Source organism: Dryas octopetala, chromosome 4 (genome assembly GCF_963921425.1).
Source record: "Dryas octopetala chromosome 4, drDryOcto1.1, whole genome shotgun sequence".
NCBI lineage: Eukaryota > Viridiplantae > Streptophyta > Magnoliopsida > Rosales > Rosaceae > Dryas > Dryas octopetala.
This window is the reverse complement of record NC_141369.1, coordinates 14,345,592-14,358,878: the sequence shown is the minus strand read 5'-3', so window position 1 is coordinate 14,358,878 and position 13,287 is coordinate 14,345,592. Positions and strand designations below refer to the sequence as shown.

The window sequence follows — 13,287 nt, the reverse complement described above, 5'->3', positions numbered from 1 at the left end:
TAGAAGGAAATGCAGAAAATATCATTGACCCAACAATGAATTCTGTTTGTTAAAATATGCAAAAGCCAAATATATCCTGAAAATGATTCCTAATAAAAGAGCTTTAGGCAGCAAACCTGGGTATTGATGGAGGTAGTAAACTTAGGCAGACAATGAATTTGGAGTGAAACCCTCTCATCAAAAGCAATGAGTCTTCTTTCAACCCTCTTGCTCGTTTCGATTCTCCAACATTCTTTTCCAACGAAAAAAAATCAACAACACAGCCTTAACCCATTTTGGGTCCAACCCAAAATAAATCAAAAGAGAAAGAGAGAGAGAGCAAAGGGTAAACAGAGACACTCACCATTTGGGTGGGTTGAGAAGGTTCGAGGTTTTGTGGGTTTTGGGCAGTTGGGATTTTGGAGAACGGATGCTCATCTGCTTCTCTTCTCAGCAGTCTCCCCCTCCCCCCAATCCCTCTTACACATATCACTCCCTCCTTCTGATTTCCAAGAAAAATCAAAGAAAGGAACAGACCTTTGTCTACAGAATGAGCTTTCCACGGGAGAAAGAGAGGGAAACTGAACCCAACAAAACTACTAAAGGAAATAGTGGGGAAGGAATGATGTGCTGCAGAAGAAGAGAACGTGCGAACGTGGTCAATTGGTCATGATTGGTTTTTTATTTTCTTAATTCGTTTAATTAGAATAGTGGTTGATTTACTTATTTATCCCCCTCAAATAAAACCAGTCTGTTTTAACAAACTGTTTCAACCATGGGTATTTGTGGAATATTTGAAAATTTCAGCCAAAGGAAACCTTTGCTTTATATATATAGATATAGATATAGAAGATAACTAACAATAATCAAATTGTTAAACATAAATGAAAGGCATCAAAATATATACTGCCTAACTAACAGTAATACCATAAGCCAAACTAATACATCTTGCGTATGTATTATGGTATTACCAATATAGGCTTCTGAACTAAGCGTAACTAACAGTAATCAATAAACTATAAATGACAACTTGTTGAGGAGGGGGAAATACATGTGAGAATAAATGTAAAAACCAATTTAATAATAACCACAATAAACAGACATATATAAGAAGTCGATAGCAGAACAAAGGAATTTTAATTTATTTGAGACCACTAATATGGCTACTTCCCTGCCCCCCTCCAATCTCCAACAGTACTATTGAAAGATGAGCATTTTATTACCAAAATGCAGTACTAGAAAAATTGAGAGGAGGCCAGTGAATCGAAATGAAGTGAAATGTAGTAAACTGTAGATGATGAAAATTAAGTGAGCTAATAATGCATTCAAAGAAACAACTGTGGCTAAATATTTATCATGTAAATTTGAAATTTAAAAATGTATTTCAAATATTTAAAATATTCACCATGTCCAAATAAAAGTTAACAACACATAAGACAATTATTACCTATGAAAATAGCCAATTTAGTTAACATGAGTCCTACAGGGACTTACTTTCGAAGCCAGAGCCGCTCTGTTCCAAAGTTGATAAAGAGCAGAGCGAATTGGGGCCCATTTGCCTAAACTATGAGGAGAAGAGTCCATAACATAGGGCCAGCAGAAGGATGAGGAAGAGGTAGCCGCCATCAACATGTATGCCACAAATTAAAGGCACAACAAAGGAGCTAATACCTGTGTATAAGGCCTTCCTTTCTGTTCGAAACAGTGAAACACAATGCTTAAATCCAAAAAACAGAATATATAGTTAGATATATGGAGATTTCATGAGGTGAATCAATATCTCAATTCTGATGATTGAATAAAAACAAATGAAAGCTAAGAAACATATTTTACCAGAGGAAAAAAAAATCGAATCACAAAATCTAAGAAACTCAAATTGATCCAATTCTCTAACTCATAAAACTAAAAAATCAAGTAAACCACTAAAGAGATTGTGGGGAAGAATGTGATGCATAAGAAGAGAACGTGAGTTTGGATTGATAAAGAAGAGATAACATGGTTTGGATACAGAAAAAAAGAAAAAAAAAAAGGATAAAAAAAGAGAACATGGTCTCATACTGCATCATTTTTCAAATTTATTTTTGAATTTGTATAATTGCAATAGTGGTTGATTTACTCATTTGTCCTTATCCAATTAAAATTGTATGTTTTAACAATTTTAATTAATCATGGGTATTTGTGAAATTTCTGAAAATTTCATATAAGGAGAGCCTTTGCTTTATATACATAGAATAGATATATACATAGATATACATCTTTTCTTGATCGGGAAAAACCGAAAAACACATACATAATTTCTTTGAATTATTATTGGCAAACATTATCATTTCAATTTGCACATATATGTGGTACGACCAAGGAGTTAAATTTCTTTTTCGGAGGGTATGGAAATTTTAGCACGAGTTCGTCACTTTTTCGTCGATATTTCGCCGAAATTATCGAAATTTCGCTCACAGAAGTCCTCTCCTAGCTTGCTGGCATGTGACCGGACCACCGTCTTCCAGATCTGGGTGGCCAAGAGAGGGAAGGAGATCGGGGAGTATGACCGGACCACCCTTCCTTCCAGATCTGGGCAGCCAAGAGAGGGAGGGGGATCGGAGAGGGAGAGGCGAGGAGAAGGAGGAAGAGATCGGGGAAGACAAGGAGGAGCTGAGGAAGACTGGAAGAGATTGGGGGGAGGGGGAGGGGGAGGGGGAGGGGGAGGGAGAGGGAGGAGAAAGGGGAGCGACTGGCAGAGAGAAATGAGAGGGGAGGAGAGCATCTCGGCAAGAACATGAAATTTCTCTGTTTTGGAAATTTCTCTTTTTGGGATGCTGATAGAGATTGAAAAATATCTCTATCGAACATTATTGCTATAAGCCTATATATTGTAATAACTCCACCTATTTTCAGTAGCTTGTCCTAATAGTTTAAGTTTAAGCAATTACTAATTAATGTTTTTTATCTCTTAAGTAGCGCGCCTACCATTTAATACACATATTATTCAACAAACTAGAGGTTTTGAAAAGAACAGGGTGTCATCAATCATATGCTCTGGCCTTATGCTAGCTCCTGTTAATATCTGGTGGGGACTTTTACTCTTGAGTTGTATTGTCAAAATTGACAATAATTAAGCCTTTATGGTGTTTTAAATGAATGAATGAAAATTCTGACAAAGATATTATTAAGTAAACAAGTCATTGACAAACAATTGGACAAAAAAACACCCTTTAAACTTTAAACCGGATTAGACATTTAGACCAAACAAAAAATTGGAGCAGAGTTGTCCATTAGTTCTCCTATAAAAGATAGAAACACATACAAAAAAAGATAATCACATATTGTAAATTTGTAACTCATGTTAATTAAAAAAGTCATAAGAACATATAATTTCAGCAAAAAATATTACCTAATATGAGAATAGAACTCACAGTTAGAATTCAATTGTCATTTATCTTTGATATAAAAGAATAGAGGAACTTCAAGAATAATTAGTTTGTAGTTTGAAATTGCAAGGAAAAAAAAGAAAAGAAAAAAAAAAAAAAAAGAGGTTTGGGGCCTTTGGGCAATTGGAAATAAAAAAATGAGATTGGGGTTTGGTTTGGCTCTTTTGGGGTTTCGTTTAGTTGTTTTTAAACCATAAACTCAAATACATTTCTATATAAAAAATAATTAAAAATACCCTAAAGGGCTTAAACCCTTATATCTTATAGCAAATCCTAAAAAATATAGAGTATAGATTATAGATTATATAGAGTTTAATGTATAGATTATAAAGTATAAAGAGTATTAAGGTAAGGTATATAGAGTATATATGGTTTAGTATTAGGATTTAGTGTATAGATTATAGAATATAAAAAATATATTAATTTTATTTATTTAGTATACTAATTTTATTTAACAGTATTTGCCTCCAGCGCGTATTATATTCATCTTATATCACATGAAACCTATTATATAATTTAGTTTCTTCAATGTTCTTTATCAATGTAGTAGATAATATGTAAAATAAACATATGATAAAGTTTTATTCAAAATTTCCGTATTTTGATAGCAATTTTCATTGTTTCCGTCTAATTTCTGTCGAAATTTAAAAATCTTCGAAATTTCTGTCGAAATTTCTATTAAAATTTTCATCGAAATTTTTTCGAAACCCGAAATTTTATTCCTTGGTACGACTCTGGGATTTTTCACACATTTCCATAAAATCAGATACAATTCCATGAAAGGACGGACAGTCGCGTGACTTAAAATTCAAAAAGATGGCGCGTAGAAAATCGTCTGCATCCGTAAACCCGTACTACCTTCACGTAGATAACTAAACCCCTATTATGAAATCCACCGATCTTCGCACTCCTGGTACGTGCGAAAATCCTCTTGAAACCCAACGCCTCTCTTCTCAAATAAGACAAGCACGTGAATATCACTACAAATGAGACGCGCGTGAGAATTCAACGTCCTGTCCTGCCTTCCCCTCAAAGGCGTCGCGCCTCACCTCACTACCCGCGTCAATTCAGAATCCACGTAAGGATTGTGGAGGAACAGTACGCACCCGGCGCACTTTAGCACACTTTCCATTTTTGTGCTTGCTTTAATTTCGCTCTGTGTATCCAAACCTCACACACCAGTACACCACCTTGACCGTCTACACCTCTCTCTCTCTCTCTCTCTTCTCACTCGCACCACACGCTTTCCATTGAAACACTTTCTTCTGGACTCCAAAATCTCAAATGGGGCTTCTCTGTCGTTTCGTTCATCATCGACGTTGAGGTATATATCCCTCACTAAACCTCCGTTCCAAGTTTTTTCTTCATTTTGAGCTCAACATTTGTTTGTGGGTCATGGGTTTTCAACTATCTTTTTGACTGCCTTTCCAAAGCACCCAATGTGTTCGTTTTGTCTCTTCTTCTTTTCCCAGCTTTTCTCTGATTTTCTTTTTCTTTTTTTTCTTTTTGTGTGTGCCGGACCGCTGGTTCGTTTATATACATTATGCTTTGTATAAGATTGCAAAGTTTTCTGCAACTTAAGTGTGCATTAGTGATTCGCTTGAGTGCAAGAGGAGGCTCTGTTTCCAGATTTTCACATTCTTTTGCCTAATAGGGGATATGGCTTTTATTTTTTGTTCTTGTTTTGTTTTTGGTATTGGGTTTTTGTTTCTTTGTTTGGTTACAATGGGGGTTATGATTGTTTGCTTGAACTCACAGTGAAAGAGTGGGTCGTCATATTTGGCTTATTGCATGGCCCCTTATGTTTTTGCCATTCTTTTTGGTGTTGGGTTAAGATTACAAGATGGAGGCTCTGTTTTTAGATATTCACAGTCTACTGCTTAACAATGGTTATGGTTTTTGTTTTTTGTTACAATAGGGGTTATGAATTTTGCTCTGCCAGTTGTTGCGCTCTAAAATGTGCCCTAAATGGTAATGCGCGTAGAGTCTGGTTTGTTTCAACTCACAGTGAAGGGGCATCATGTTAGGCGTATTACATGGTCCCCTCATGTTCTTGCAATGTTTTTTGGTTGTTAGGATTAATACCCAGCAAATATATTCGTAGTTTTCCTCATGTTTGATAAATGTCACAGCTGAGAGAAAGTGTTGTTTTTAGAATTTAGGAATTTCTTAGCTCAAATTTGGAAAATAATAAATATTTATCAATGTCTGTGGCTTAGTTTGAAATATTGATGCCCTTTATGTCATTTACACTCCTTCGAAAATTTATTACCTTTATTATAAGGTTTGTCATGGCATCTCAGGTTGAAGTGCTGAAGCATTATTTTAGCTTGCATACTTGTGTCCAGCTGCACACCCTGATAGGTACCTGATGGAAATAGAACCTGATGAAATCATGGTTTGCAGGAATTTTAGGAAGTTTTGGAGATAGTAGAGGACCATAGAGCTGGATATAGTTTATGTGGGTTCTTTCAGAGTATAAACAATGCAGAAAAAATTGTACTTGATAATTAAAGCAGGTTTAGATTGAATTGTTTTAGTTAACATAATGGTGCAAAAAGAAAGCTTAGAAACTCTTGCACTGAAGAGTAATCTAAAAGAGAGGTTTTGTTTTCATGTTGGGGCTCTGGTCCCATTTCAACCAAAAAAAGAATTACTGAGTTATGGAACACAGGAGATCCAAAAATTTTATACCTTCTTAAAATTATATTAGTGATTTTGGAGTTTCCTTTAGATCTTTGGGTCAAAACTTTGTAAAAGGGTTTATTGCAGCTAGCAAATGTGCAACATATCTTGCCCTATAGGTGTCTACAGGGGAATGCTTTTTCTTTTCTTTTTTTTTAGCGTGACGTTTTTGAGGCTCCAGGGCTCTAATGATGGTCTAGAATATTCAGAGACAAATCTGGACTTATTGCTCTGCCTGATTGTTCTAACCAGAAGAAAAAACAGTGTAAACCTTTTTCTTACTTCCCTCTTCTTTAAACAGCTCGTTATGCATCACTGTATCAATTGACTCTATAGCACATTAAGTCTTGTGTACATCTTTGGTTTTTTAATGCTACTGGATTCTCTTGTACTCGACTAGGTACTTTGAGGTTGATCAGAGGAGGAAAACACCAGGAACTACTAATATATAAATTTCAGCTTCAGCCCTAAGATCCCATATTCTTTAGATATTATATGGAATTTGGTTGCCTGCTGAGCTATGATCAATTTTGTTTCCTGACTACAGCTTACAATATATTGCATAATTTTTTTTGCATCTCTGGTTTGAGTTTTATTTGTTTATTTTTATGGGTCATGTATTATAAGGTAATTTTCTGTTTTAGGTTCTCGAAAACTATTGGATGGGCTAAGAAACAATGGTTGAGTTTGAAGATAGATAAGCCTGGCGCATCCTGAAGAGACAGATATGGAAGATGATGTTGAATTTAGGTGGGGCAAGAAAGGTGGAGCTGGGAGAAAGAAAGGTGTCCAGTTCTATGAGTCATTCACTTATGAAGGCGTGAAATACTCCCTTTATGATTGTGTACATGTTTATCGCACTGGTGAATTCGAGACTGATATTGGTAAGCTTGTGAAAATATACGACACCAGAGGACCATAGAAAGAAGATAAAGCTCTTGTGGTTTTTTCGTCCTGCTGAAATACGTAACTTTTTGGCTGATTGTGAACCACGCTGGAACGAGATATTTTTAGCTTCTGGTGAGGGTGCAGGCCTCTCCAATATCAATTCTCTGGTAAATTAGATTTAATTAGAGACATTTTATAATCATGTCCACTTTATGTTTTCATACCTCATTTAAGTAGAGTACTATGCATGGTATAATCATTGTTAAATTAAAAGGGACAAAAGAGTCTTTCTTCTTAGCATCTCTCTGGGCACCTTTGTCTATACATTTTAGAGATATTTAGAGATATGGTATAATCATTGTTAAATTAAAAGGGACAAAGGAGTCTTTCTTCTTAGCATCTCTCTGGGCACCTTTGTCTATACATTTTATAGATATTTAGAGATATGGTATAATCATTGTTAAATTAAAAGGGACAAAGGAGTCTTTCTTCTTAGCATCTCTCTGGGCACCTTTGTCTCTACATTTTAGAGATATTTGGAGATATTCCTTAATCCTTTTAGTGTTATTATTCTAGGTTTTCAGGTAGCTTTGATTTGAATGTAATCTGTGTTTCTGCTTGAGGATGTTAACCTAGATTTGATGGTTATATCTCATGCATCCTACTCGTATCTACTTTAACTGCATATATACTTTTTATGGCAATGTGGCCAATATATTATTAGATGTCTTCTCAGCGTCTTTCCCTTTACATTGCCATGAAAGTCTTTACATTTCCATAACATTAATGAGCCTACTTCCTTTAGATCAATGCAATGCCTTTTTCTTCTTTCATTTGAATCTATTTGGATGCCAAACTTGTAGAGTCTACAGATCGTTAACAAGTGTCCACATGGTTACATCGACATCTAATTACATGGCAATTTTGAATACTAATTTCAGGAATCAATTCAAGGAAAATGCAATGTTGTCTGCACATCAAAGGACAAAAGGAATCCTCAGCCCTCTGAAGAAGAGTTGAGAATGGCTAGTTACATTTTCTGTCGTACTTTTGATGTAGGAACGCGTACAATATTAGAGAACTTTCCAAATGAAATAGGTGGAATTAAAGGTCAGTCATCTACATCTGGAATTTATTTAGGGTGCTTTCTGGTATAAACTTTTTAAACAAATATAGGATGTTAAATTGTTAGTCAGATTCACATTTGATTGATTGATTCTGTTATCTAAGAATTGAGAATTTGTCACTCATTTTTGCGATTACTTTCTATCAAGTATTGGGCTGTAGGCTGTAGCAGTTCTGTCTAATTGTTTGAAGTAGAACACTTCTATAGTTACTAATCATGGCTTCATGTAGAATAAAAAACTTTGAGCAGCTAGATTTCGTTTGTTTATGACAAATAATGAAATATGTTTATGTTAATATCTATATGATGATGCTATTGTCACTCTCAAAGCCATGTTCTCAAAAGGCAATGATCAGTAAAACTGAGTACCTTGTTGCGAGATTAGGTAGCAGTTGAAAGAGACCACTGACAGTTCTAGGAGGCATGTTAGCATGCATTTACATCTTTCTGGTAGATTTGTAGTAGCTGATAACAAATGAGCATGCTATTTCAGCGAGATATAACAAGTGAGTGGTTTTAAGTCTTAGCCTCAACTCTGAAGGGCTGCTACCTCCTTTCCAAGAAACAATCAAATACCCCTAACAGATGTGATCACTTAAAGCAAACTGATGTGAGAGATCCTGCTCAAAACTGGGGCTACATGTCATTCATGGTACTTGGGGACCATATAGTGATAACTGAAGGGGTTCAACAATGACCTGAAATGCATTTAACAGCTGTTTGATTTCAAAGCCAAATTCTTAAAAAAACAAACTGAGGTTTTTTTTAAATTTTTTTAATTATGAGTGCACGATTTACAGCAATATTTATTTACCATACATTCATGTCTCAAAATCATTATAACTTCCCTTGTATACTTTTTTCTTAGTGGACTTTAATATCTATCATGGTCTTCAAATATTTTGAATGCAATGCAGTGGAGTGCTTTTTTAATGCGGGAAAAAGTCAAAAGCTCATCAGGACTCCCCAGTTCCAGACAAATTTGAGAGACCAAGCTGGACCATCAAATGTGTTGTCCAAGTTAGGATTGGACAAAGTGGTGGCCTCTCCAGTTAAAAATGACAAGTCCAGCAGCAGAGTAATCCCTGTAGTGAAAGGTGATTTCTGAGAATGCCAGCTGTGCATTTTACTTCTGAATTCAACTGATTAGATGAAAATAAGATTATTTCTGGCTTATGTGCAGAATCCGAGAAAGCAGTAGTTCGTATTGGTGAGAATTCAAATGAGGCATTAAGGCGCAAACCATATATGCGCGCATCAGATACCCATCAACATAAGAAGGTGATAGTTCTACCTGGTGTAGCTTCCAATTTACAGACAAATTTGAGAGACCAAGATGGACCATCAAATGTGTGGTCCAAGTTAGGATTGGACAAAGTGGTGGCCTCTCCAGTTAAAAATGACAAGTCCAGCAGCAGAGTAAGCCCTGTAATGAAAGGTGATTTATGAGAATGCCAACTATGCATTTTACTTCTGAATTCAACTGATTAGGTGAAAATAAGATTGTTTCTGGCTCATGTGCAGAATCCGAGAAAGCAGTAGTTCGTATTGGTGAGAATTCAAATGAGACATTAAGGCCCAAACCATATATGCGTACATCAGATACCCATCCTCATAAGAGGATAATTGTTCTACCTGGTGTAGCTTCCACTATGGGGGAAAGTTCTGAACAGAAGACAAGCAAAACTGCTGGAAATGCAGCTACTCAACATGCAGGGGATAGGGGAGTTAAAGTTAATAGCAAACCTTTGGGAATAATTGTAAACTAGCAAATTTTATTAGTTCAATCTGGAACCTTATTTTATGTCCCAAGTTTGGATATTCTACGGAAATGCAATAATATGCTAGACGACTCCAAACACATATTCACACAACCTGTTTGCAAGTTTTGATAGTGAATTTGGTTAATATTCTAATTTCTCTAGTTTTCTTAAATCCAGGAGGAAAGAAGAAATTGGTTCAAGCCACTTGTGAGTTTCTATTTCCCGATATTTTTTTTGTAGACATTACCATTTGTTGTTTGATTGTTCATACAAATCAATGGTTGGCAATTGATTACATTGTAAAGTCTTAACCAGATTTATTTCCTTGTCAAATTTTGAAGCCTTGGAAGCAAAGACTGCAGAGAGCTCAAGATGCTGGCACTTTGGTCTTACTAGACAATTTGGATCCATCTATGCATCATCAGAAGTAGAGGTAGTATTCCTTGATGCATCTAATATTGGAAGCTTATTATATAGTCAAAGAAATTCATTGAAACTCATACGTATATAAAAAGCCAGTCTAGTGTACGATGCAATGTATCATCTTATTTTCTCTTAAAAGAAAAACTCTTAAAGGTTCCCTAGCCACCAAACTGGATGAGAAATGACTAATACTGGATGAAGTAACAAACTGGAGTTATAGGGCCAATGTGGTATGGCCTAGTGTTAGATATTATGTTTAATCTACATCCCTTTTTCTCTTCAGGATCTAGTTTGGCGTGCACTCCAAGAAAAGGTTGAGGCAAAAATGATACAATGCACTACTTTTTCTAATACATACTATGGTACAGCAGCTTGTTGTGGCTATATACTGATTTTTATAATGATTTCATGTTTTGTTTGGTGGTTGATTATTAATGCTTTTAAACCTGAAACTTAATTTTGGACTGATTACATTTATTCTTTCATGGCCTTACAGGCAAGGCTTTTGTCATATTCACGTCAAAGATTGCTGCTGAGTCTGCCATATCTGAGTTAAATAGGAGATGCCTGATTCTGGCAGATGGGAGGTATCCTTTTTATTTCTTCATTCCATAATTATGTTGTGAATTTTAGTAAGTTATGAATCCAACTTTTTAAAAAGGATACCACACATAATTATGTTGTGAATTTTAATAAGTTAGTTATTGTGTGAAAACGATAAATCTTAAATCCATATAGTGGATAAGAATGACTAGCATTCTACTTGTCAATCATTTGATAATATCTCTTTTCCTCTTTCTTTTGCTGTTTATTTTTTCCTTGTTGAATTTTCTTCAATGCACTCATTGTTATGATTTAAATTGGCTGGATGCTTGTCATGTTTTTTGTGGTGTCAGATGTGAGTTACCACTATGTTGCCTTTGTATGTCAGTGGAGAAATATACCTCTATTATTTCGAACAATTAATTGTAAAAGTCTGCGATAGTCTTTTTACTTTCTATTGACTCAGAGCTCAGTTTCTTAAATTAGTTACAAAGGCCACCATTAACTTGGTACAAGTTATGAGAATAATTGAACTCCACTCAAGTTGATCTTACACATGTATATCTGACTTTGCATTTGCAGACCTGTGATTGGTATGAGAAGGACTCTTAAAGAGCCTGACAAAACAGCCAGATTTGTTGGACATCTGACCATTGACAAAATCAGGCTTCAAAGCCAACGTGAAGAAATGGTGACTCACATTGCTGAGTGCTTTGTTCTTGCTTTTGGGTTCAGGTCCCCTCTTTTGCATATACATTTTCATATACATAATATTTTCCTATTTGTTCCTTTTGTAGAGAAAGGCAGTATCAACAGCCCACTGTTCTCAGCCCAACACAATTGAGTATGATATGGCCATGGAATGGTGTTTACTACAGGAAAGGTCAGATTTATGGCAGAAGGCATTACATAAGGTGCTTTCGATTTTCATAAGCAAAGTATGTTATATCAATGTATATAACAGTTTCAGGACACATGCACTGCACACCAACCTTTTACCAGAGATTTTATTATTTAAAACATTTGAATTGATATATAGGTTTTGTTGGCATAATTTTTTTTTTTTTTTTTTTCAGCCTGAAGGTTTGTTGACATTACGTATCTCTGAAAATGCTTATGAATACTCTTTTAGATGTCTACAACATGTCATAAATTCTATTTTCAAGTACCATATTACAATCTATAAATTAGTTAGTTTCTTCTAATTACTAAGAGGCCAATAGTCAAACTTTTGGTATGCGAAAAAAAAAAAAAACGCACTTTTTAATGTACTTTGCAGCCAGTTAAGAAAAACTTTTAACTCTTTTAAACCCGCCTGCAGTGATTTTAGGAAATTCATAGTTGTGACAAAGGGCCCTTAATGTGTTTTTGATGTTTTCTACTTGAGGAATTCCCAGTTTAAATGTGTGTGCCTCACAAATATAAGAAAGAATTTTCTCTTTTTTGTTGATTGTTCTAACTTTTTTCTCCCCTTTGGAGCCTCCTTCTCTTCAGGAACAAATGGAGGAGATAGAGTCGCTAAGGAGACAGCTAAAGTCAATTTTTAATTAGCTAACATTGTATTTCATCCATACATTGGGTAAGCTTACATCCTTGGAGGAAAAAGCCATTAGTGTTGGCTCTTTATCATAGACCATCCTACCTTTTTCATCTACAAGTTTTACACTAACATACTAAATTTATTAGTTATGTTTCTGCAGGAGAAAATTGTTCTTTTTGTGATTACGGTAGAGTCAGAGAAGGGTGCCCCAAAATTGGACAGCATACAGGGTTCTACCCACACTTGAAGGATTGTGTAAATTCCTAACAACTTAAAATTCACTTTTGTGTAAATCTGTCATCTGATCCGATCTAATTTTGTAAGCTTGGAAGGAAATATTAGGATCAAATTCATATGATAGAATTTCTTTTTCTCTGGGGGATTGGTCAGCCTGTGATATGTATCACATTTTCCAACAACTTTGTTATTGACTAGTTGTGCATTTTGATGCCTAAGTATACCATTGTGCCATTCATGGCTGATCTGTTAATTTTGCTGATCTGTTAGATTGATTAGTCCATTTTGAAGCTTGCCATGATAAAATTATCTACCTAATGAGTTTAGTGCTAAAAAGATCCACCATTTTAGGATAATAAATTCGGCTCACATTATAAAATGAGCAACATGTTTCACAGGGTCAAGCACTTGATCATGTTGCACGTTTACTTGTTCCAGATAGTTAACATATTTGCCTCCTGTTAGGGCTTCTGCCAAATAGGTTCATCAAATCAACTTACTAAATGATGTGTTAGTATACTTGGTAGTATGTTATTTGCTAAAACTAAATGAGGTTGAGAGTGGGTTTAGATTTGAATAAAATTTGATTCGTGTAGTATTACCCTCATAAATTGAAGGTTTAAAGGAATTGACTATAGATCGAAGCTCAAGTTTATATCTAAAAATTCTTGGATTTAT

General features: G+C 35.2%; 1 pseudogene; it reads left to right on the top strand.

Moving 5' to 3' along the window:
- The first annotated feature begins 6,798 nt into the window (after positions 1-6,798).
- LOC147287130 (protein ANTI-SILENCING 1-like) lies at positions 6,799-12,383 on the top strand (annotated as a pseudogene).
- Positions 12,384-13,287: the final 904 nt, after the last annotated feature.